At 47.3% G+C, this 26409-nt stretch overlaps 1 protein-coding gene across 1 annotated transcript in view; it reads left to right on the top strand.

Annotated features, from left to right (window-relative positions):
- RALGDS (ral guanine nucleotide dissociation stimulator) overlaps positions 1–26409 on the top strand; it is a 553913-nt gene that overhangs the window by 134352 nt on the left and 393152 nt on the right. The gene's annotated exons all lie outside the window — the stretch shown is intronic.

Below are 26409 nucleotides of genomic sequence, written 5' to 3'. Positions count from 1 at the left end.
CACCTCCCTGTCTGTTGTAGATCAAAGTGTCTCTCTGGTTAACTGAGACCTCGGTGACTCTCGATCAAAGGGCAGGTCTCCCTTGATGTTTGTGATGGGAGCAGACTTCCTGTCTCCCCCAAATCACATCCTTTGTCCCTCTGAAAGGGGTCTGCTCCGCAGGGACACCTGCGGTAACTGCTGGACCCAGACAGGCCATTCACTGCCTTTCATACAGAGATGTAGGAACTAGCATCAAGCTGACACATTGCATATCAAAGGGGTGTTAGCCCCGCCTTCATGTTGTCTGTTTGGCAACCAAGCCTCTTCCCCAGGCTTGCCTTAATTATTCCTCATTAGTATGCACTGCCACCAGCTGAACGACCACAATAGGAAGGCAGATCCATGGAGCATTTGATATTTTAATTAGGCTGCCCATGGCTGGAGGAAGGTGTGCCTTCCCCCTTCTTGAGATGCTTTGATGTACCTGTGGCTGTCACATTCCAGCTGAACATGACAGGGGAAGATGAGATGGTGCCTGTAGGCTGCGTCTGCCCAGAGTATACATGACTCTGCGGTTCGTCTGGTGAGCAGAGAAAACGTTGATCTCCCATCATTCATTTTCATTATAAAAACAATCAAAAAAGCCCAGGCGAGAACACACTCTGTGTGCGGATGGTCGAATGCCTCACATGCACCCCAACCTCAACATGCAAACCACCACCCTACTGAGGGTCTGGTTCGTCATCAAGGCAAAAGTACCCACTGAGGCCATTGCATTGCCATAATGGGAGCCTGGCTTATGCTGGATCTCCATATCTAATCCCTGTAGGGATCTGGCCCAACGTAAAAGCTTAGAGTTCTCCCCTTGCAGGGCCATTAACCATCACAGATGCTTGTGGTCCGTCTGGATCATAAAGTGAGACCCAAAGATGTGGGGTTTCAGCTTCTTTATGGCCCACATGACCGCTTACACTTTTTTTCTATGACAGCCCAGTTCCTTTCCCTTTTTGTCAACTGCCTGTTAAGTAGGCGACAGGTTGCTCTACCCATTCAGAGTTCAGCTGCGCCAACACTGCTCCCAAAATCACAGGCGTCTGTCTGGATAATGAATTCCTGACCATAGTCTGGCCCTTTGAGACCTGGAGTCATGCACAATCCATCCTTTAAATCCTGAAAGGATGTTTGACAGGCAGGGGTCCAAGTAACCTTTTTGGGCATCTTCTTGGAAGTTACATCATTCAGAGGCATGGCAATGGTCCCATACCCTCCGATGAATGACCGGTAGTACCTGGTGAGACCTAGAAAGGTTCTCATTTGCGTCTGTATGGTGGGGATGTCCCAATCCTTCACAGTCTGTGCCTTTGCTTTGAGAGGTTGTTTCTTACCTCCACTGACTAGGTGGCCTAGGTAAGTCACAGTACCCTGCACTATCTGCCACTTAATGGCCTTGATAGTCAGGTCTGATAATGTCCTTCTGGGGTTGAGAATGCCAACCTCTCTCTCGCTCCATCTTTCAAGCCGACCTGCCAATGCCCGGCTGTGAGGTCAAAAGGACTCATGTACTTGTTGGCACCGAACTTGTCGATGAGCTCATCTGCCTGAGGAATGGGGTGAGCATCTGTCTTTGTGACAGAGTTGAGCCCCCTGTAGTCCACAGAAAAGTGAACTTTATACTTCCAATTTCTGGTCTTTTTAGGGACCAGTACCACTGGAATAGCCCAGGGGCTTTGGGATGGTTTCATCGCTCCTAGGGACATCTTGGAAACGTCCTCCTTGATGGTGTCCCTGACCTTATTGGACATCTGGTGAATCCTACTCTTTACTGGCTTACTGTCTCCAGTGTCCACATCATGGGTGCACCAATCTCAACGTCCTGCAGTCAGAGAAAACAGACCGGCAAACTGTCCCAGTAACCGGCTACAATCTGTCAGTTGATGTTCTGACAGGTCCGTTGCAAGGTTAACACCTTCAACTGACCCATCTGTGGCTTCAGTGTATAGGTCTGGGAAGGAATCAATCTTCTCAGTCTCTTCGTCAGTCACTAAAGCCATGACCAAGTCATCCCGGCTGTAATGGGGTTTTAGCCGGTTGACGTGAAAGACCCAGCACATCTGTTTAGGTCCTTTCAGGTCAATTTGATAATTCACCTCACTGACCTTTTCCAGCACACAGTAAGGCCCGGTCCACTTGTCCTGAAGGGCACTGGGTTGGACAGGCTCCATAATACACACCCACTGGCCTGGAGAATATACTGTCACTGTGGTCTTTTGGTCGTGCCAGTGCTTCATCAGCTCCTGACTGGCCATTAGATTCTTTGTTGACTGTTCCATGTACTTTGCCATTCTAAACCGAAGGGCAAGTACATAGTCCACCACATCTCGTGATGGGGATGAGGGTTTGCTTTGCCATTCCTCCTTCACTAGACTGAGGGGACCTCATACAGGGTGTCCAAACAAAAGATCAAAGGGGCTAAACCCTACTCTGTTCTGTGGCACCTCCCTGTAGGTGAACAGAAGGCATGGCTTGAGAATATCCCATTTTCTCCTCAGGTGCTCTTCCAAGCCACCATTCATGCCTTTCAGGGTCTTGTTGAACCGCTCAATAAGTCCAATGGTTTATGGATGGAAGGAGGTAGAGAACCGGCGGTGACTCCACACTCTTCCCATATAGCCTTCATATACGCTGATATGAAGTTTGATCCCCTATCAGAAACTACTTCTTTGGGGAATCCAACACAGGAGAATATCCCAATCAGAGCTTTCGCAACTACAAGGCCTTTGATGCTCCTCAAAGGGACATCCTATGGGTATCCTGTGGCGTGGCCTACCACCACCAAGATGTATCTGTTCCGTGAGCTGGTTTGAGGATCCAAAGGACCCACCATATCCATGCCTATTCTCTCAAAAGGCTGCCCAACCACGGGCAGTGGAATTAAGGGGACCTTTGTGGCACCACCTGATTTGCCAGAAGCTTGACAAGTCAGGCAGGACCGGACAGATTCCTTAACCTTTACACTGAACTGCAGCCAGTAAAAGTGCGGAGACAACTGGTCCGATGTTTTAGTCACTCCCAAATGACCCGCTAAAGAAATTTGGTGAGCTAAATCCAAAAGGAACTTTCTGTGGCATTGGGGAATCACCAACCTCCTGGTGCCCTCGCCCTCAGAATCTTTTGGCTCACTGTACAGGAGTCCATCCTACCAGTACACTTTGAACAGTCCAGGTGTCTCGCCCCTTAGCCTGCTCCTCCGCAGACCCGCCAGAGTGGAACACTCTTTCTGGGCTGTGAAGAAGTCAGTCTGATCTGGGCCCCCAGCTGATGCAAACTCATCCAGCTTGAGCAGGCCCTTCAGATCTGGGCCCACCTGGTCCTCCACCTGAGGTTCCTGTGCTGCGCCAGGCAACTCTGAAGTCACTGAGTCCCCTGCTACCAAAGTAGGGTCCTCGGTGGCTACTGGCCCCTGTCCCGCAGGAGTAGGCGGCTCAGTAGTCTGTGGAACTGGACTAGGTGCTAATGGCCACGCTCGTCCTTCCAACAAGCCCTCTAGAAGCACTCCAGGCCGTAAGGCTCTGAGTGTTCAATCTGGCAATCTCTTTGGCCCTCGATTGGATAGCCGCTGTGACTATTTCAGGATCAGGAAGATCATTACCCAACAGACAAGGGACAGGGATGGAGTCTTTGACCGCTACACGGCGCTGGGCCGTTAATTCTTAATACTAACTCCTTAATTAAATGTTTTGCTCATCCATTCAAGCATTTCTTCAGGTGCAAATGGATTGATTCACTCAATTATGAATTCAGTCCCTCATTTATTCATGCACTCATGCATGCAAGGCATGGCCTTTGTAGGCCAACATTCCCCCGCCATGCTCTGTTTTCTGCCCACCTGAGTAAACAGTAGTAGTAACTCCGTGGCCCTTGCTCCCAGCTGACCCCGGTGCTCTGGGTGAGTCACTCCTGGTGAGTCCCAGGCATTCCGTCACCATGGTAGTTCAGTCCCTCATTCATTCATGCACTCATGCCTGCAAGGCATGGCCTTCGTAGGCCAACAGTGTCCCGCCATACTCTGTTTCCTGCCTGCCCGAGTAAACAGTAGTGGTAACTTGGTGGCTCCTGCCCCCAGCTGACCCCGGTGCTCTGGGTGAGTCACTCCTGATGAGTCCCAGGCATTCCGTCACCATGGTAGTTCAGTGCCTCATTCATTCATGCACTCATGCGCGCAAGGCATGGCCTTCGTAGGCCAACAGTGCCCCGCCATGCTCTGTTTTTGGCCTGCCCGAGTAAACAGTAATGGCAACTCGGTGGCCCTTGCCTGCAGCTGACCCTGGTGCTCTGGGTGAGTCACTTCTGGTGAGTCCCAGGCATTCCGTCACCATGGTAGTTCGGCATCAAGAGCCCAGCCCAGGATTCCACTGTGTGAGGTATGTATAGGGCCGCACAGTAGCACCCAGCAGCCCAAAACAGACTCCTTCTTTGATTTCTGCCCCTCTTCGTCCATTAATAGCCTGACTTGCCTAGAGGTCACAAGTAAAATGAGAAAGGCCTCCGGGTGGTAACAGTTCAGGCAAAATAACTGCCTGCTGTAACCATGCCCACCCCCAGTGGTGCAGTATGGGCAGTGCTTAAATTGTGGAGGTGTTTGCCAGGGCTCAGCCCGGGCACTTATCTCTGAGCCCCTGTACTTATTGTCCTAGACTCACTTTAATTATGAAGTGGGGAAAGTCAGTGCATCCATCAACTACAATGAGAAGGTGCCAGCTGTAGTGTGACCCCAAATATATCGACACTGTGGGGGGCAGCTATGGGGGGTGGCAGCAGTGGTGTGGGGCTGCCCACCCACAGTGTCACTGGAGTGCTAAAAAATACTTGGGCCCTGGCACTTATTCTTTTTCACAAATTAAGCATTGACTATGGTATGGGCAATAACATTACACGTTTGGTGGTAGTTTAAAAAAAAAAACAGGGATTGTAGACTGTTTTACCACTCCGCCAAATTCAGAGTTCCAGAATGGCAAGTCATCTCTTCCACCAGCTTTTCTGTGGCGGTAATTACCTCCCCACCTAATGCAGTAATGACCACATGCGGCAATTCCCACATGCAGTGATGTGAAATCCCCATGCAGGTCTATGGGGAGTAGCTGAAGGGGTTGCATGACTCGGAAGCCTGTAGACACGTCCAGGTACCACATTCTTGACGCATGTGGTAACAGTATTGTCATTTGGCGGGAATGCCAGTGCTAATACCACCAATGTTGCTGCGAATTACTGTGGCCACACGTGGTAACAGTAACTGAGTGGGGTGGGATTAACAGAGCGAATGCAGCCAAGCCTGCGTTGTGGCCCTGGTGTGTGTGCTGTTGCCAGGCGCTTGTACTTAGGTGTTTTACTTCGTTTGGAGTGTTGGTGTCTGTTTGTTGTGGGTGTGTGTGTTTGTGTTGCCTGGCTTTACTACTCAATGTTATCTAGGGATGAGATTGTAGTGGACTTTCCACGGGGGAACATAGATGGAATGGTTGTGTAATACATCATCAAATGTCAGCGCGGAAAGCAGTCGATTTATGGAGGCTGAAAACTATTCACTGTTCTTTTTTTCTGTACATTTTTTTTTTAGAAATCCTTCAATGAAGAGGGCAAGAAAGACGTGTCCATGTTTTGTCTATTGCCTGGATCCATGCATTTGGTTCCGCCCTCACACCCAGATCTGGACATGTGATTGGTAGAAACCGCGCAGCTTTTTCCAGAAAGCTCCGCCATGTTTGATGCGCAGATGATAAGCTCTGCCATGTTTGATGCGCAGATGATAAGCTCCGCCATGTTTGATGCTCAGATGATAAGCTCCGCCATGTTTGATGCGCAGATCATAACGTTAATCTGTGGGATAAGGCGCAGAACTGGGCGCAGGAGGCGCCTTTTAATCCCCCACTAACTCTTGAACTTCCTGCTTGCACAGAAGACCCTGGCTCTGCTATTGCAGCAATTTACAGGCGCTTCTAGGCGCATTATCCATGGTCTAAGCAACTCGAGCTTTCAAAAAGGCGCAACGCCACCAACTTTGAAATTAGGCATTATCACGCCATTGATTAACAAATAAAACCTAACCTCGATTCGGCTGGCAAAGACCCCCTGACTAACTTATATGATTCAGCAAAATAATGGAAACCGCGTGTGTTGCTCATCTGCAAGACGTATCTACGCCAAATACCTGTCTTCTATGTATGTGTGTTTGCATAGCACACATCTACCCAAAAAGCAATCTAACCAGTGCTGGAAATGGGGAGGACTTACTGGGGGAACACTCTAATCTTGGTGGGGTGGGGCTCTGGGGAGGAGGGTGGTAGGGTAGAGGGGTGTGGGCCCAGGCCAGGTCACGCAATACAGCGGGGGTTAATATACGTTTGCTGATATGCCGCTGGTAATTCGGGCAGGATACTGGCAAACCTTATTACCGTTTCCGGCACTTGGAAAGCCGGAATTACCAGCATGTTTCAAGTGCCGGTAAGTGAGTAATTACCCATTCCATGGAAGGGGAATTGCACCGGCAATAGCAACATTTTTTAGTGGTGGGGTGCCGGAATCACCGGCAGCTCGGAGATGCAGGTAAATCTGGCCACCCCACCACCACACTTGCATTTTGTATTTCCTGCACTGCCATACTTGTAATGAGGCCCATCTCTTCATAGAACCCAATCCTGGCAATTTGCATAAAAGCAAAGAGGATTATGGGAGCATAAGTATGTCCAGAATTTTACATTTGAAACTTGTTTTAGGGCCTCATTACGAGGACGGCGGTAACCTGCCGGTGCTACTGGTGGGTTGCCGCCGTCCTCGTAGCACCGAATCCGCCGCCTAACTTCCCGTTGCCACTGCGACATTAAAAGGTCTGGCGGAGTGTGAAGTCAGGCGGCAGAGTTGGTAAGACCCTATTCCCGTGGAGTCCAATAGGACGGGAATGGGTACTCGGAAGCACCGGCACTGTTGCTAGCGGTGCTGGTGCTTCCATTACAACTCTGCTTTGTGGGGCATTTGCGCCCGCAGGTCAGTCCTGCCGGGCGCAGAGGCCCCGAAAGGCAGATTTGTAGTGTGCCTTCTGGAATGGGGTGTTGGTACGTTGCTACCGGCAGACTTGTAATGAGGCCCTTATTGTGATTCAGTAAGAAACCCTGTTGAGCGAATAATGGAGGTTGGGCTCTGCAGTTTTGATTGGTCACACTACTACCCCAAGAGATAAATGTCTCTACATTTGTGGACATATTTACCAGTCTGGACAGCTTCTAAAAGTATGTGACGCTTTGGCTGCTTCTGTATCCAGTTGCCCATGCTGAGGATACTGAAAGTGTCTGCTTGTTGAAACGTGGGTAGCTTGTGCACGTGATAACTCGCTACAGGGGTGAAACTCACCCAAAGCTTCCTCCCACATCTTTGAGAAGAGACATAAGACATGTTTGTCATCATGTCACTCCTTTTAAATTCACATATCTCCCAACATTATCTAGCCCCTCTCGACAGGTGAGGTAAGGGCGGCTTTCCTGTGTGTGCGGATTGATTGTAGGGGCAGCTGTCTCCTAACCACCTGGGCACCCTGTGATTCAGCCCATACACCCCCTGTGTGATTTCTCCAGTCTACTTGGACATGTGCTTTGTTCGTTTGTTTTTTGTTCTTTTCCCACTTGCCCTTCCCTCCTCGCCTACTTCCCCCTTTCCTTCTCACCCCCCAGAGCACGGATGGTCTGGCCCGTACCCTGGTTGGGGTGACCAGGCTAGTCGCCATAAAGCCACCACGGTGGTGATGTGGGCGCTATAAAAGACTCTTAACCGAAGACCCAGAAACACCCTCTTGTCTTGAGCCATCAAGCAGTCTTTCGCTCCTTTTCTGCAACAGGCCCCCATTTCCTCAATGTGTGGTGGAAACACAAGGGTGTTACTTAGTACATATTTAGTGACCCCCAGAGTTTGGTTACACATGGGCAATATAACAGATTCTGGGAGCAGCCAGGCCCAAGAAAAGGATGTCCAGCATAGGCTGTGGCCAATACAAGAGGGTCTGGGAAAAGAGATGGACAATGCATGGGATTCTAGGAGTAACCGTGGACAACACATGGGATCCTGTGAGTGAGCACTGACAATGCATGACATTCTGGGAGTGAGTATAGCCAATACATGTGATTCTGGGAGTAACCATAGACAACACATTGGATTCTGGGAGTGTGCAGGGACAACGCATTGGATTCTGGGAGTGAGCAGGGACAACGCATGGGATTCTGGGAGTGAGCAGGGACAATGCATTGCATTCTGGCAGTGAGCATTGCAACGCATGGGATTCTGGGAGTGAGTATGGCCGATACATGGAATTCTGGGAGTAACCATAGACAACACATTGGATTCTGGGAGTGTGCAGGGACAACGCATTGGATTCTGGGAGTGAGCAGGGACAACGCATGGGATTCTGGGAGTGAGCAGGGACAATGCATGGCATTCTGGCAGCGAGCATTGCAACGCATGGGATTCTGGGAGTGAGTATGGCCGATACATGGAATTTTGGGAGTAACCATGGACAACGTATGGGATTCTGGGAGTGAGCACGGACACTGCATGGGATTCTGGCAGTGAGCACGGACAACGCATGGGATTCTTGGAGAGAACATGGCCAACACATGGGATTCTGGGAGTGAGTAGGGCCAATGCATGGGATTTTGGGAGTGAGCATGGCAAAGGAAAGGGGTCTTGGAGCACCCAAAACCAGGGTTTTCTAAGAGATATCATGGCCAGCACAAGGGATTCTGGGAGAGTTCAAGTTGACAACTAGGCATGTGAAAACTGGCAAGCCAACACTCAAGCCTAAACAAAACATTGAGATCAAATTCAAAATAAACGGGGCCAACACAAGACGTTTCAGGAGACCAAAAGATGAGCACATGGACTGTCAATGTTGGACCAAAAGAAAAGATTGCCTGGCTAATTGAAGGCTTCCCAGACAGCCAGGGATGATAGCCAAGTTCACAGGTGGGTACTGGCCATTGGGACTCCTGAGAAGACCTTCTGGCTAAGGGACCGGGAGTTGTTACTTGGGTCCAGTGTACTGTGAGGAACCAAGGGGATGCATCGCTGCTCCCCAAGGGGGAGCCACCCCTGCTCCCCAAGGGGGAGCCACCCCCTTTGAGGCTAAGGAGGTGAGCCTGTTCCGCCATACCCGCCCTCGGGGTATGGGCAAGTGGGACCTCACTGGGAGTGACTCCCTCTTAGAGGCCAAGGACTCCTGTTCCTATGAGGAACTCCCTAGATTGCGCACCATAACGGCATATACGGGACCGCCTGCTGGGAAGAATAGGACATCTTTATATTTGGCTGCAGGCAATGCTGAAGCAAATCTATCAGAAAAAGGGAACTAGGATGTCTCTTTCAGACCAGATGTGTGTTTAACTGAGATGAGTGGAGGAAGAGAGGATGGTCCCCTGATGTGATCGAGTCTTGGAGGGGCGCAGCAGAGACAAGCTGCAGATCCCATGACTTTCGAATCCACGAGGAAAGCCGAAGTGTGATGCCGGGCAGACCAGCGAGAACAGCAACGAGGAAGCAGCTGCCTGAGATGAGTGGAAGTACCCAGGAGCTGGTGGTGGTGTGACCACAACGCCTCATGTCATGGTGGGTGAGGGGCCGATACCATCATGGCTGCAGCCTGAGGGGAAGCTCACGGAAATCCAGAATGGAAAAATCGACCACAGAGAACGTTCCCCTACGCAGATGAAGGTACCGGGGAGAATGCAAAAAGCAGGACGCCCCCGGGGCATGAAGAGTGCAATCGTCCCAGTCATAAAGACTAGATACAAGTTGTTTGATTGCCAATGTGAAAGACTTGTAAAGCAAGTAAGAAATAACCCTGTGAGGAGAATAAAGAGGGACAGGAAACAATTGCCTTGGGAAGAAGGGAAAAGGTCTTGTGCACAAAGAGACAAAGACTTGTTAAACTAGTGGTAGGGGGTAGGCAGAGTTAGGTTTTACTTGGGAACAAGCCCCCTTAGTTTCTTTAGACAGGCAGGGTGATCCCTCCTGCAATAGGGAAAGTTAGGCCCTCTCATATAATTTCATTAAATAGAATGAATGTGTCTGACGCCTTCTTCCGACTTGCCACAGTACCCAGGACTACCCTGGCACAGATGGCATTCAGTTCTCATTCCAAGGGAGCCATTCCTTCGGGAACGATGGGCGGGGAAGAAACGGGCCTTCTGCTCCCTACGCTGGCGCAGCATATATACGGTATACGGTAGGACCATTGCCAGACTTGAGACTACATGGATCCACAATGGGACCAGCAGGTCTCGGTCATTCTCCTGCCGTGCTCCGGTCCTATGAGGAGCATTCTGGACGGCTGCCTCCCTCGCACCGTGACATTACCTAGACTCGGAGGCTCCTCACCGACTGCACCTCAGCTCAGCGCTATCATGAAAAACACACGACGCTGCGTTACCGTCCGACCGTCAACACAGCGCTATCATGAAAAACACACGACGCTGCGTTACTGCCTGGCCCTCGACATTCTGGGCAGCCTACTAATCCTGCTGCACTCCACTCCGCTGAACTCTCCTACACCCTTGACATCATTCATTCATTCATTCTTCATTAATTCATGTGTTCGTGCCGCAAGGACAGTGGCCGAAGTCAGCGGGAACGGTTGGGAGCGGTGTTCCACTACTTTTATTTTTTTCTGTTTACCATTCCTCTACTTTGTACAACTCTATTTACCATTCTATATAGAGGATCTGCCCATTCATGCCGCTGTGCAGGTGTAAAGGTCGAATAGGAGCCTTAGTTACCAGTCACTTTGAGTACTGCAATGCCCTGTCCGCAACATCTTGTTACATGTTGCACCGTGCTTCCTCCTACCCTCTCCCCTGCCGAGACCACAATTCCACTACTTTTTTCGGTACACTTCTACCACCGCGCAAGGATAACTCTTGACAGCGTTTTAGGAATGGGGGGAGGGGGCGCGGGCGCTCCACCAAAGCCCAGAAACATCTGTGGAAGGTAAGAAGTTGCTCCTCGTGCACGTTTGCCGCCGCTCCTGTTTTCTGGGGGGTGGGAGGCACCGAGGGAGGGCCTGGGGGGCCACGTCCTGTCTGTGTGTAATCCAGGTCTGCAGCCTTCGGCGTCTCCTTTCTTCCCACGGGCTTCATATCTCCCGGCCCCTCGGGTTACTCCGGACAGAGCAGGCATATGATAAAGGCTGTTAGCCAGAACCCAGGGACACGGCTGGCAGCTCCCCGGGGACCACCCCTCGCTCCTGAGGACAGACCCGGTGAGTGGCCTCTGTGTAGGCTCAGGTGGCCGCCAGGACAGAGGGCCGCGTGTTTCCTGTTCAGTGCATCACGCAGGGGAGCAGAGAGCATGCGCGGGTCTGAAAGGTGCACGCGCGAGGCCTACAGGGACACAGGAGGGCGCGTGCATGCCGGTACGACCCCTGGAATGTGCCGTTTCAATTAAGTTGGAGACGTCTCTCTTACTGGCTAGCCATCTATCCACCCTTATTTTGGGAGACCCCCTGATTGGCTAGCCATCTATCTCCCTTAAGTTGGGAACCCCCCTGATTGGCTAGCCATCTATCTCCCTTAAGTTGGAGAAGTGTCTCTTACTGGCTAGCCATCTATATCCCTTAAATTGGGACCCCCTCCCCCCCGCGTTTGGCTGGCCATCTATCCGCCCTTAAGTTGGAGAAGTCTTTCTTACTGGCTAGCCATCTATCCACCCTGAAGTTGGAGAAGTCTTTTTTACTGGCTGTCCATCTATCCTCCCTTAAATTGGAGAAGTCTCTCTTACTGGCTAGCCATCTATCCACCCTTAAGTTGGAGAAGTCTCTCTTACTGGCTAGCCATCTATCCTCCCTTAAGTTGGAGAAGTCTCTCTTACTGGCTAGCCATCTATCCACCCTTAAGTTGGAGAAGTCTCTCTTACTGGCTAGCCATCTATCCACCCTTAAGTTGGAGAAGTCTCTCTTACTGGCTAGCCATCTATCCTCCCTTAAATTGGAGAAGTCTCTCTTACTGGCTAGCCATCTATCCACCCTTAAGTTGGAGAAGTCTCTCTTACTGGCTAGCCATCTATCCACCCTTAAGTTGGAGAAGTCTCTCTTACTGGCTAGCCATCTATCCTCCCTTAAGTTGGAGAAGTCTCTCTTACTGGCTAGCCATCTATCCACCCTTAAGTTGGAGAAGTCTCTCTTACTGGCTAGCCATCTATCCACCCTTAAGTTGGAGAAGTCTCTCTTACTGGCTAGCCATCTATCCACCCTTAAGTTGGGAACCCTCCTGTTTGTCTAGCCATCTATCCACCCTTAAGTTGGAGAAGTCTCTCTTACTGGCTAGCCATCTATCCTCCCTTAAGTTGGAGAAGTCTCTCTTACTGGCTAGCCATCTATCCTCCCTTAAGTTGGGAACCCTCCTGTTTGTCTAGCCATCTATCCACCCTTAAGTTGGAGAAGTCTCTCTTACTGGCTAGCCATCTATCCTCCCTTAAATTGGAGAAGTCTCTCTTACTGGCTAGCCATCTATCCTCCCTTAAGTTGGAGAAGTCTCTCTTACTGGCTAGCCATCTATCCTCCCTTAGGTTGGAGAAGTCTCTTTTACTGGCTAGCCATCTATCCTCCCTTAAGTTGGAGAAGTCTCTATTACTGGCTAGCCATCTATCCTCCCTTAAGTTGGAGAAGTCTCTCTTACTGGCTGGCCATCTATCCGCCCTTAAATTGGGATTCCCCCTGTTCAGCTAGCCATCTATCTCCACTAAATTGGAGAAGTCTCTCTTACTGGCTAGCCATCTATCCACCCTTAAGTTGGAAACCCTTCTGTTTGTCTAGCCATCTATCCACCCTTAAGTTGGAGAAGTCTTTCTTACTGGCTAGCCATCTATCCGCCCTTAAGTTGGAGAAGTCTTTTTTACTGGCTAACCATCTATCCACCCTTAAGTTGGAGAAGTCTCTCTTACTGGCTAGCCATCTATCCGCCCTTAAATTGGGAACCCTCCTGTTTGTCTAGCCATCTATCCACCCTTAAGTTGGAGAAGTCTTTCTTACTGGCTAGCCATCTATCCTCCCTTAAGTTGGAGAAGTCTCTCTTACTGGCTAGCCATCTATCCTCCCTTAAGTTGGAGAAGTCTCTCTTACTGGCTAGCCATCTATCCGCCCTTAAGTTGGGAACCCCCCGGTTTGGCTAGCCATCTATCTCCCTTAAGTTGCAGAAGTCTTTCTTACTGGCTAGCAATCCATCTCCCTTAAATTGGAGAAGTCTCTCTTACTGGCTGGCAATCTATCTCCCTTAAATCAGAGCCATTTCTCTGATTGGCTAGCCACCCCAGTGCCCCTGAAACTTTCCCCAAAATCTGAATGCACCAAACATCCCTAGAATCAATGCAGTGGTAAGAGATTTTTTTTGTTGCTGTTATTGAACAGTTTATTTTCTGATAATTTATTTTGTATTTTTATTGTTATACAGTTTTTAAAAAAAAACAATTCATCACCATAGGGACGTTAAATACGAGTTTAGCTTGTCCAGTGCTTCTCAGCCATCAGCACTCTTTGCATAACTCCTAAGGGAACCAATAGCCAGATGAGCAGTGCACATTTTATTGGCCTCGAGACGATGGTATATCTCTGCAGTGATTGCATTATCCTACTGATCAATGTTTAGGATCTCACTTAATAAAGGGAGTGGAGATCGAGGGGTGCAAATATGACATACATTAGGAAACCTCTCTTCTTTTCCCCTTAGGATTGTTGGCATCAGGTCCCTTAAATATCCCAGGCTTCCCAGAGTGATTCCGGGGGGAATTGGTGCATTTCGAAGGGTGCATCATTAATCCCAATGAGTGTATGACAGAGCCTTTATCTGTTCCTAAAATCATGGCCGTTATGGAAAGTTGATCCAGTGGTCTTATGGGGGAGGGCGTGAGGGGATTTAACATCATACATGTCTACATTCAATAATGAAAGTTACTCCTGGCATCTGTATTAAGTGAATAGTGTATTGCTGTCCTACTCTCTTCTGAAAGAGGTGGGGCTTGATTGACGCCATGCCCCCTGCCCCACAATCCTCCCTTTGGGTATTTAATGTTGCCCGATGGGATCTTTGTCCAGAGTTGGTTCGTCTCATGCAGGGCAGTTTTTAGACAATATTGTGCCCAGAGCGAAATAACAAAATACGTGCCCACCCCCCACCCTCCACGTGGCTCCTCTACTGCTACCCTGCACTGCACTCACTCTGCAAAATCATTGGATCATTGCAATTTAAAAATATTGTGTTACTTGTACTTATAATTAACAAGTCAACAGTATTAGGTAAGAATTTGCAGAGTCCAACTGGGGTGGGACTTTACAAGACTTATCGCTTGGTATTAGGTAACCCTGCCTGGACTACACACGTTGGTAGAGTGACCGAGCAGCCAGGCTTATCTTAAGAGGGGCAATGTGAGCTGTACAATGAAATCAGTAAACAGAGTTATCCATGTAAAGTCTTACACACTTAAAGTTATAGTATACATATGTATTCATATATACACAAGGATAATTAGACAATATTTAAAAAGCAGCAATTAATAGTAACATTAAATCTCAAAGTTAGGATTGAATTCAACAAGAGCCATAAAGTAGGTGAGCAAACTTTTCTTATGCTAAATACATCCCATCACTCTGAGTGACGTCATTTGAGGTCAGTATTAGCACTGATCTGTGAACACCATTACAATAATGAGTTTCAAGGAGGCAAAAGTTAGATCATACCATTCTTTTGTAAGTAGTAAAACAGTTAGATTCTCCCAGAGAGATGTAGGCTGTCTTTGATCCCAGCAATAATTGTGTTTTACAATTAAAACCTGTAAGGGAACACACACTGCGAAAGCCAATAAGTTCATTAGGGAGCCTTTAAAGAGCCAGGACAGCCAAAGGCAATGGGCCACTTCAAAGTACTGATGTACTCTTCTTAGACAAATGTTTTCAAATAGTCAGAAGTTCAAACAGAACATCAGAGGCTCAAGAGGAGTCACCTTGATGAAGCACAAGCTGGGAGGCCAGTACAGGTGAGTTGAGGTCAAATCAGAAGGGTCTCCCCAAGATAGGAAGCACCACAAATGGCAAAAGGTAGATGTACCCCAAGCCGCACAATACCTTGAATTGAAGAATTGATTCCAGCTGGATGCCTTTCTGGTGCAGAGTAGCCAACCCTTGTTCGTGGTCCTTGGTCGTGGTAACGAAAGGGAGGACGTCTGGTGGGCACCTGTGGCAGCATGCACAAGAGGGACACATGCAGCAATGCATTCTCCTTGATTCAGTGGCATTTTGTGGTTTTGGTGCCTTTTTCTCAGTGCCAAAGAAGAATGAAAAACTCTGGTTGGAAGTTACTTGATCCCTTGGTCCTGGACCCTGGTGTGGGTTCTCTGGATAACGATTTCCTGCCTGTAGGGTCCTCTGGATACCCCCAAAGTTGTGGCTGTATTCCCACTTCCAAAGACAATGCACTTGATGATGGTCAGAGGTCCCCATTGGGATTCTGCAGCCTTGGAAAGTCACAGCAAGTCGGGGGTTGCACCAAAATGAAGCTTGTCTTAAGGCTAGTTGGTCCATCATCCCAAGGGAGGAAGTCGTCCCTTGCAGGTCATCCCAGTCGAAAGGAAAATGGGGTCAGCACTGCTGCATGGCTTCACCGGGCACTTTGCAGTCCATGACAGTGCTGCTGGTGTCGCTTCACATCTTCTTCATCGGATGTTATCCTCCTGTGGTTGATTTTCTCTAGAGTCCAAAAAATATTGCCTTTTAAGCAAGTTCCCATTCATTCACAGTGAATCACCCAGCAGTGTGGCTGTCCTCCCAGACAGCCAGCTGGCCAATTAGAACTAGTTTCACTCAGGCACACCTAGAGACCCTCCCTCACTTCCTTCCTTTCCAGACACACTGGAGCGTAGGCGGGCTGAAGCCCGCCAAAGGTAAAATGCACAAAGGACTCAAACCCAATTCATATAACCGAGTAAAAGCCCAGAAGGAACTTATTGACAAGAAATGGCGAAAAAAAGCAGACAGGGGCCATTTTGGGAAAATGGCCACCCTTGGGTGCTGGTACTGCAGCTGAGAAATCAGCCTGCAGATACATGGTACAAAGGTAGTAAAAAGGAAGTCACCAGACATTCAAGTTAGTGCAACAGAATGTTACATGAGAAGTGGGACAAGGAGTATGTAACCCCCAGCACTCCACATAGGGTGGTGCGTGCTGGACCCACAAAAGAAAAGGTAAGTAAGACAAACGTCTTCTTACTATTCTTGGGAACAGTAGTTCGCCCAAGAAAATAAATGTATTTAAACATTAAGAGCACTGGACTTCTCAGTGGCACTGCACAAAAGATGCTGTGTGTCGCAATGCAAAAAGCAGATGTCGATGGAGTTTACCATACTCCATTAAACAGTGAGAAACACAAAATCCTAGTCTGAAAAACACATCAGGGAGTGGGGGTAAAAAGGCCCACTCACCCAGGAGTAAGAATTAACAAGCCCTCAGTCCAGCAACAGAGCTGGGGGTCTCTAAGGTTAAATGGAATTGGCACCCAAATGAACATTCTCCCTTACAGACGTGTGCAACAATATTACAAACTGGAATTAATTTTCATTATCCCTTGTTTATCATCTACACACACACACACACAGGTTTGTGTGCAAAGTTGCTTATGGACACATAGAATACCAAACAAAGGAAGTAATCCCCTTAAAGGCATTGGCCTCAGTATTCAAACCTTCCATCTTTCCAACTCCTGGCCCCTTTGCTAAACTTTCGGTCCTAAGTGAAAAGATTGTTTTAAAAAGATCTTTTCACAAAAAGACTGATTTAGAAAGACTGCTCTGTGACCGCACGGAGCAGTCTTTCTAAATGGAACTGTCATGTACCTGCCACACACGAATGCGTGCAGGGGCTGACTGGCAGGTCGGGACCCAGAAGCCCAGGACCAGGAGAACGGGTGAGTGTGTGGGTGCGTGTGTGTTGCTGTGTGTGTTGTGTCTATGTATGGGTTTGGGAGAGTGGGGGTTAAGGGGGTGGCTTGAAAGATGGGGGTTCGTGGCTGGATGTGTGTGTGTGTATGTATGTGTTTTGGTTTGGGAGAGTGGTGGGTGAGCGGTGGGACGGGGAGGATCCATGGGGGGCTCGGTGGGTGAAAACCCTGAATATTTTTTACAAAAAAGGAAAACCACATTAGGTCTCAAGAGAAAAAGACCTTTACAATGCAGGTTTTCCAATCAAAAGAAAATCGGTCAATGTAAATTGGTCTTTTTCTCTTGAGACCTTTAAAAAGAGGTCTATCCACATAGATCCACATTTTAAAGTGCAGCAATAAACATAATGGGCAACAATATTGATTTTTTTCACCACAAACTTTTTGTTTTTGCCTCACAGTAAACAACATCATTTGGAAAGGTGACTCCGTGTCATCTGAGCACGTGTTTTCCAATCCTGAGCGTTCATTATCGGATCAATGGATTCTGGGAGTTGTAGTATCTTTTTGTTTCAATTGATTAACATACCAGAAGGAAGTGATTTTCAAAAGAAATCCCAGTGGTTTTCGGATGGCATGGAGTCCATTTGTTTGTTTGTTTCCATTTCCACCACATCTTGTAGGTGGGAGATTGTACAGGCTGTCCCTGTTGCGCCCTCCACTAGAGCTGTGCCCTAGGCCGTGGCCTGGTTTGCCCGCCCCTAGGAACGGTCCACCCCAGAGCAGTGATGCAATGAAATCACTGCCCTGGCAAAATGCTAGGGCAGCAGGATTGGGGGTGGCAGGCTGGGGAAAGGGTGGAGGGGGGCCCTCCGGAACTGGGGAGGTGTGATGATGCCACTGCGCTGGGGGTCCAGATCCCGAGCTGGAGTCTTGTGTGTACGGGGGTATTGGAGTATAAGAGGGGGAGCGAAATGGTGCTCCCCCTCTTTGTTCCCGGCGTGACCAAGGCTTAGCATCTCCTCTCTGTAGCGCTGCTGCTTTCCTGACGCGATTCTGGGAGCTGAATACATACCACTGTGTGCCACGTGCGGCCAGGTGGACGCTGAGGGGTCCTGTGCTGGTGGGCCACACACAATGCTTTGAATTGTACAGTGGACTCAGAGATGTTGGGGTCTTGCCAGAGAGATCTTCTGCTCCTGGTGGGTGGCCTGTGGCTTTGCCTTGGGGACACTCTCCATCACTCCTGATGCGATAGGTGCGCTGGGCAGAGGAGAGGGGTCTGGAGGTTTTTATCGGTTCACAGGGGGTCACCCTATGCCCCCCTGGGGCAGGCACCCCCACCCCCTCCGTCCACTTTATGCTGCTGATTAAGAACGCCAGTCCCAGGCGTCCGAGGCTATCAATTTATGAATTTCATTAGATATCATTTTCTTGAAAAACTAAATTAGCATTAATTTTGTATGAAGTCGTAATGGCTGCATTTTGTGGAATGAAATGCGGGCGAAGATTCACGCACTGCACGTGCTCCCCTTGGCCTCACCAGCCGTGCCTATCAAGCCACTCCAAGTTTCTGTGTGGGCGTCCATTGTGTGGGTGCCATTGATGGATTGTGTGGGCGAGGCCTGGCCTGTAAGGGCCTAGTCCCTCCACCCCCCATCACAATTAAAATGTCCAGCGACTTTTATTTTTTATTTTTTTTTTTATTTAAAAATTTTGTTTTTGATGCATACGCACCTTTACAAAATTTACATCAAAGATCAATACACCTCGTAAACAAACATATGAGCACATACGTATAAATACAGAAAAGGCGTAATTGAAATATGTACGAAGGAAAAATAGTTACATTTATAAAACTCTAATTGCTTTAGCAAAATCGTTCGTATACACAATATACAATATGCATACTATAAAATAAATCTCATTACTTGGCAAAGTTAAGTCTCAACTACATGCGATTCAAGAGCTGCATCTATAATTTTCACTAAACGGACAGTCGCAAGAATTATCGAGTTACATGACCCCCACATACATCTGGTCCAAATTAACTCTCTACTGCTTGGAGTATTGGTGGGACTAAATGAGGAAATGATTTTTAAACGTTCGATTTCAAAAGTTGGACAAAACAAAAAAAGATGTTTTAAGGTCTCATTGATTTCAGGCATTTTACAAAATCTGCATCTAGTATCCACAACAGTGGTCTCTTTGTTTGCCCAATGTTTCATTCTCATCTTGGTGTGCAGCAGATCTAAACGAAAGCGCATATATATTATACGAGTTTCTTCACTCGGTGATAGTAATAGATATTGCAGGCGAGGTGTTTGAGCGTGTCTATAATTTGCATATTCAGTAAAGGAAGAATACTGTGTTAATTGGTCGCACGTTTCGGCCCAACCATTCCAAAATAAACGCTTATGAGCTATGCAAAACCTCCTTTGTAAGTCGTCTGCTGCTATGTTGATATTGTTTAGAATAAGCTGTATTCGCTGCTTGAAACAAGCAATGGACCTAGGCTTGGATTCCCTCAGCATAATGAAAAAATCTTCATATAAAGAGTTTTCTTCTGGAAAACTCATGTTATGAAAAGTTTTCAACAAACGCCAATTATATCGAGAAGCCAAAGAATTCAAACCTAGCTCATGTCGTACAATTGCGTTGGGAAGGGACGCAGGAAGGCGTAAGGTTGCTTTCCACAACCCAGCTTGTGCTTTATTCAAAAAAGAGGAAAGATCTATTAAATTCAGGTCCAAACCATATAAGATGATGGCCTCTACGTTTTTTAAGTAAAATTCAAATAAGGGTACTAGGGAAAATTTGCAATATTTGCGTAAAATTAATCTCATTTGATTTTGTAGAGGGAGAACTTTTTCCGCAATTGTCTGTTGCCAGAACACTGCAGAAGAATTGTTTGCCAGGTTGTACCCTAAATAGGTTGTCTGAGCAACAATGTTAATATAGTTTGAATTCAAATTCCATCGAAACTTTCGTAGCTTTTTTTTAGAAGATAGTATGAGAATGCTCGATTTCAATGAGTTTATGGTAAGGTTGTTTCGTTTACAATATAACTCAAATGTTTCTAATTTGTTCTGAAGTCCAGAATGAGTACTGTCAAAAAGTAACACATCGTCTGCATATGCCAGCCAAGACAGACGAAGCTTACCTAACTTGACTGTAAAGGAATGACGGGGATCCCAGATCCCTTCAATATCCGAAAGATATAAGTTGAACAGGACTGCTGCAAGATTGCAGCCCTGTTTAACACCAATGGCAGTCGGAATAGAATGTGTTAGGTGGCCTTTGCTAGTAATACGAACTCTGATTGTGGTGTTATGATGTAGAAGAGCTATTAGCGCCACCAAACCCGGAGGAAACTTAAGATCCAACATTTTGGTCCATAGCCTGCTTCGAATAACACAATCAAAGGCAGATGATAGATCCAATGAAGCAATAAAAATTGGTCCATTAGTAGAGGTGTGAGCTTCAGCAATTAAATGTGCTAGAATACTTGCATTCAATTGAGTTCCCATTTTTTTCCTAAATCCTGTTTGGACTTTGTTAATACTGTTGTTTGTTTTAATGTGTTGCTCCACCTCATTGAGTAGCAAAAGCGCAAAGATCTTAGCAGCGACATCAATCAGTGCTATTGGTCTAAAATTGAGTGGATTATCCATGGGACCTTTTTTGTGGAGAGGAATAATAATGGATTTAACCCAAGATATTGGCAGAGTTTTACTTTTATAAATGGATTGGAACATCTTCAAAAACACGTTATCCCAGAAAATGGGATTGTCTTTTATAACGCATGGCGGAAGCCCATCCGGGCCTGCACACTTTGAGGATTTAAGCTTTGTGATTGCTAACACGACATCTTGGACTTCCCATGGACAAGTCATTGGAATAAATTTTACTAAATCAAGAATATTTACTTGATTGAATCTCTCCGGTAGATGATATTTTTGTTCAAAAAATGTATACCATGAGTTGCCATCTATAGCCGACTCCATAGAGGAGGGAACAGAGTACTTGGATGCTCTAAGAAGTTTCCAGATGTCCCGAATATTGTGCTTGCAAATTAGACGCACCATATTCTGATTCCCCGTCAAATGAAATGCAATTCGGGCCGATTTTAACTTGTTTTTGAAGTGTCTCAAAACCATTTTTTTAGCTTTAGACAAGTTGTAACAATTTGTCCTACCATACTCATTCCTTATAGCACGCAATGCAGAGTTTTTCTCCTTTTTTAATTTCGCAATGGTTCTTTCTAAGATTCTGCAAGGTCGTGCAGTATCCAGATTATTCTCGGCAGAGTCAGCCAACGGTCTCAGGTGATGTTGTATCATCTGACTATTCCACTGCGAGATAGCCTGAGAGGCGATATCGTCTGATGAATTATCAGGCCACCAATCGCGATTAACTAAAAAAGTCAGTCGACGACATGTGGACATGTTCCAACTGATGGAGATGTACGGTCTATCATACTGAACTAAGCCTAGCGAATGTACCCTATCAAATGGTTCAATGTTTACCGCTAATGAGCATTCTAAAATGGCATGATCTCCATAAGGCGGAAAATGGGACTTGATCGAAGAAAGTAGGCCCGAAAGGTGATTTGAGCTGACTATGTAATCGATGGTGGAGAAAGCATTCCCCCTGTGCCATGTAAATGAAGCTTTTAGGCAAGCAGCTTTAATTATACATAGGTCCCAGCAAGAGAAAAATTTGGCCCATCTTAAGCCATTCGCACAAGAAGTTTTAACATGGTGTGCCAATTCAAGCAGACGGGAATCGTTAGGATATGTGTATAAATAAGAATTAAAATTGCCACCAATTAATATCTCAGCTGTTGGGGCGATATGACAAATGTCCATTAGAGCATCGTTTAACATGGTTATAGCATCATCAAGCATTATGGAAATCGGGTTCCAATAAAGGGAAATCAACATTACTCTACGTGGTATGTCCATATTAATGGTCACATCTACCAATAGAAACAGTTGGGTAGAGACTCTGTGATTTATTACAAAGTTGAGATCATTATTTAATAGAATGGACAAACCACCTACCGGGCGACCGACTGGCGGTTGAATAGCTGACTGATTGACGGCCGTAAATCCGTCTAGTTGAAGGTTGTGAACACACATAGTTTCTTGAAGCAATAAAATAGCAGGCAAGATCTTAATGGCCTTATCATGGAACCGTGTTAAAAGGTTATTAAAACCACAACAATTCCACGAATGAATAATGGGGTTTATGCATTACGAATTTGTTTCAGCAGTAGGCAGAGAAGACCCTAAAAGTGATGAGGCATTGGGAGTGGGCAGAATCCCCACTAGACCATTGAGGGCCAAGGTCAAAGAAGCCAATTGTGCCAAGATCTTTGAATTTTCCGATTGCTCTGATGGCATTTCCTTTTTACTGTTATCTTGTTTCACGCCAAAGGCGTGAATTCTAAGAATTGCATGGCCTTTTCCAAATATGGAAAGGCTTGCAATTCCAGTCCCAAAGATATCAAATCAGTTTTGTGTTCTCAAATGAGTTTAGCGATGATGGGCGATACTACTTTGCGCAACATTCGATTGTTGTTAATCAAAGGCAACCTAATCCATTCTACATCTTGAGAGACTAAGTTGCGTAATGAGGGAATTTCATACAGAGTGTTCAACAGAAAAGTACGGTTAATGGGTACCTTACCATTAATCTGAGGATTGCTAGACCATCCAATTAAGGTCTGGTTTTCCTCAGAAATCTCATTCAGAGACATAGGATCTATATTGGTGGATGTTATTGACGGTAAAGGCAACCTCATGTTAACGGGTTGAAGAACTTGCTTCAACCCATCCTGCTTTTCTACCAGAGACGAAGTCCCCAACGCTGCTCCAGCACATGTAGATACTGGGCTGCGCACGGCCTGGTCAACAGATATTTCATGTTCCACTTTAGACATAGTGAGTAAGGGTTTAGCCGAATCAACCGAGACAGCATGTTTTTCATGGCTCGGTATCAAGCTCTGCGTTTGACGCTCATGGAATTTAAGCACTGATGTGTCATCAGAAGGTTGATAAATCATTATCGGAACTGAGGCCACATTCGACGCCTCTGAAGCAATTATGTCATTCTCAGAGGTGCTTGAAGCCACATGGCAGACTGTTTTTTTATTCTCAATCTGAAGAAAAAACCTATTCAAATTTGCTTGATTATTAGCTGCCTGTGGTAAGTTTCCCACAACACCAGAAAGGCTAGGGGAATCACTCCGAGTTTCAACAGATCCTTCCGATCTTGGGTGAAGATCAGAAGTGAGAAAGCCCTTCTTTTTACCCTTCCGTGTGTTTTTGGGGGCCTGCCATTGAAGTGCAATCCGACTCTCCTCATTTAATTGACTAGAGTCAAAAAGCACTTCTGCATCTTCTATGTCCGCCAACTTCACAACCGCATCAGTTGTAACACCATTGGTTGCCAAGTTTTGCAAGGAGGATACTGCAATGCTATTATTGCCTGAGCAATTCGCGTTTTTTTTCATCTTATTTTTGCGTTTTACCGCTCTCTGATAAGCTTTTTTCATTTTGCGTGAGGCATGATACAAATGATTAGGCCCCTCCGAATCACAAATTTTCTCGTGAGAGACAGACTGGTCCATTAACGCTGTAAGAGCGGACGGACTATCAGGAGTAGATTCAGCCACAGTAGTGGTCGGAGGAATCGTTCCAAATTCGCACATTTCCACATTGAAAAGTTTTGAGTTGTACATGGTTTTCTCAATTTGTAGGATTCTATCGTGCTGCAGTTTGGCTGCTTCAGCCCACTCTGTAGAATGGGATGAAGAGATTGATGAAGCCTCTGCAGATTCTTTACCCACTGCTTTTGCAAATGAAGTGGGCAAACCATGAAGAAGTAGTGGTGCCTCAATCGTTTGCGTGCTTTGGGAAATTGAGGCATGCGTGAAAGAGGTCATCAGCATACTCCTCCTTGCAATATCGACCATTTGTTCAGGGCAAGATGCGTGAAATTTGTGGCAGGCCTCTTGTGCCATAATGTATCCCTCAATCCTAGCCAACTGTAAAGAATTGGCACTAATTGAGTCCTTCATATCTTTCAGAACTGCATGAGTAAATTCATGTCCTTTGTCTAAGAGATTAAGGATGCGAGTAAACACTGGAAATGAATGAATTTCCTGTGCTAATAAGTTGGGGGAGTTCCTGTCATTCGCAAAAGGAGAACTTGAAGTTTGAGGAAAAACAGACTCAGAGGGAAACCCAGAAGGAGGCGGTTTAAATGGGGATTCATTATACTATTGTTTTTCGCAGTGTGCCTGGTTGTGGTATAAAGGTGCATTGGGTAATGAAATGCTTGTATCCTTTTCAACCAAGTATGCTGGATTGTTTGACTGAGAGACATCTATAGTAGGCAGTAGGCTAGAATGAAAATGAACCTGTTCATGTAGGCCACGTGAGGCTGCAGCTGGAGTAGAAGGGCCCAGCGAAAGACTAATACGTCTTTCTAGTGCCTCCATTACGCCGGGAGCCAACATGGAGGTATCAGAAATCACAAGAGGAGATTTACACATTACTCCTAAAAATACTTCTGCAATGTGATCTTCATCATTGGCTGTTTTCAACGAAAAGGGCGTATAAATATTTTGCTCAAGTAACGGCTCAATCATATGAGTGCCTTTTACACAATGCTCACCACCTTCCAGTGTGGCATTTGGAGCGACAACCTGCAAAGGGCTGTCAGGGGAAGTAATATGTGAGCTTTCTGTATTTAGGGGAGCCAAAGACAGCTTCATCTTGGCTGGAATCTTACCCGTATCCATCAAACATTTACCGTTCCTTAAAGTAGTAAATGAACCCTCCATTTTTCTGAGTAGCTGCACTCTGTCACCTTAACAAGACGAGCACGCTAACCAGGTTGAAGGGCAAGAAAAAAAAACAATGCTATGCACTCTCACTGAGCCTCAGATACAGGTAGATCACGATACCTCACAAAACCCAAAATTGCTCAGTGAAACTCTCAGCTCGCCCAACGCCACGCGCCGCGCACCGCGAACAGCAAACAGCCCTTTGCGGTCCTTCGCGGTGCGCAGCGCGGTTGCGCTGGAGGGCGGTGATTAAGTACAGCAGGCCAGGGACAAAGGGGCGGAGAAAACGGCCCACAGATCACCTATACGAGCGAAAAGAAAAAAAAAACTATATAAGTATTATACTTATAGATTATATCAAGCAATTTACACACAGTCCAGGAAGTCCGTGCTTGGGAGTCTTTACTTTCAAATGGCGATCAGTAACCGAAGGCACAAAGAGTCACCTGATTCATGCGAGTCAGGCAGAATGAGTGTTCCACAGATAGACTTCCTCCCGGCGACGAGCAGCGCTGATACACCAGGCGCTGGGAGTGGGAGAGCAAATCCGATGCTCAGAGTTCAACACAGCACAACACGGCGCTGCACAGCAAACAGCCCTTTGCGGTCCTTCGCGGTGCCCAGCGACTTTTAAGATTAGAGCCGGAGTGGTGGGTGGGGTGTGGGGGGGGTAGGAGCAGTAAGAGAGCAGAGATATTTTGTATTAAATGATGCATTTTGCTGGGGCTTTTTAAAGTTTATATCTTGCAGTAGTACTTGGCACACCTCTCAAACTGTTCAGTCTAGGGTGCGGGGAAATCAGATGTGTTTACAGATGTGATATCCCAATGAAGGCAATGCAGGATATTGGGCTTGCCAAGAGGGTGAAGTGAGTCCAGGGCCAGTGACATCCTCCAACTGAAGGGTCATTGAGTGGTATTTCCTCGTATCCTAAATCAAGAAACATGATGTGAATAAGTGGTGCCATTCCAGGGTCACACCGGGCCATTCCAGGGTCACACTGGGCCATTCCAGGTTCACACTGGGCCATTCCAGGTTCACACTGGGCCATTCCAGGGTCACACACAGCCTTTACGGGGTCACACCGGGCCATTCCAGGGTCACACAGGGCCATTCCAAGGTCACACTGGGCCATTCCAGGGTTGCACAGGGCCATTCCAGGGTCACACAGGGCCATTCCAGGGTCACACTGGGCCATTCCAGGGTCACACCGAGCCATTCCAGGGTCACACACAGCCTTTCCGGGGTCACACTGGGCCATTCCAGGGTCACACCGGGCCATTCCAAGGTCACACACAGCCTTTCCGGGGTCACACCGGGCCATTCCAGTGTCACACAGGGCCATTCCAGGGTCACACCGGGCCATTCCAGGGTCACACACAGCCTTTCCGGGGTCACACCGGGCCATTCCAGGGTCATACCGGGCCATTCCAGGGTCACACACAGCCTTTCCGGGGTCACACCGGACCATTCCAGGGTCACACAGGGCCATTCCAGGGTCACACCGGGCCATTCCAGGGTAACACCGGGCCATTCCAGGGTCACACACAGCCTTTCCGGGGTCACACCGGGCCATTCCAGGGTCACACAGGGCCATTCCAGGGTCACACCGGGCCATT

This window comes from Ambystoma mexicanum, chromosome 8 (genome assembly GCF_040938575.1).
Source record: "Ambystoma mexicanum isolate Mex_15411 chromosome 8, UKY_AmexF1_1, whole genome shotgun sequence".
Lineage (NCBI taxonomy): Eukaryota > Metazoa > Chordata > Amphibia > Caudata > Ambystomatidae > Ambystoma > Ambystoma mexicanum.
The sequence above is the reverse complement of the archived record's forward strand: the minus strand, read 5'-3'. Positions and strand labels throughout refer to the sequence as shown.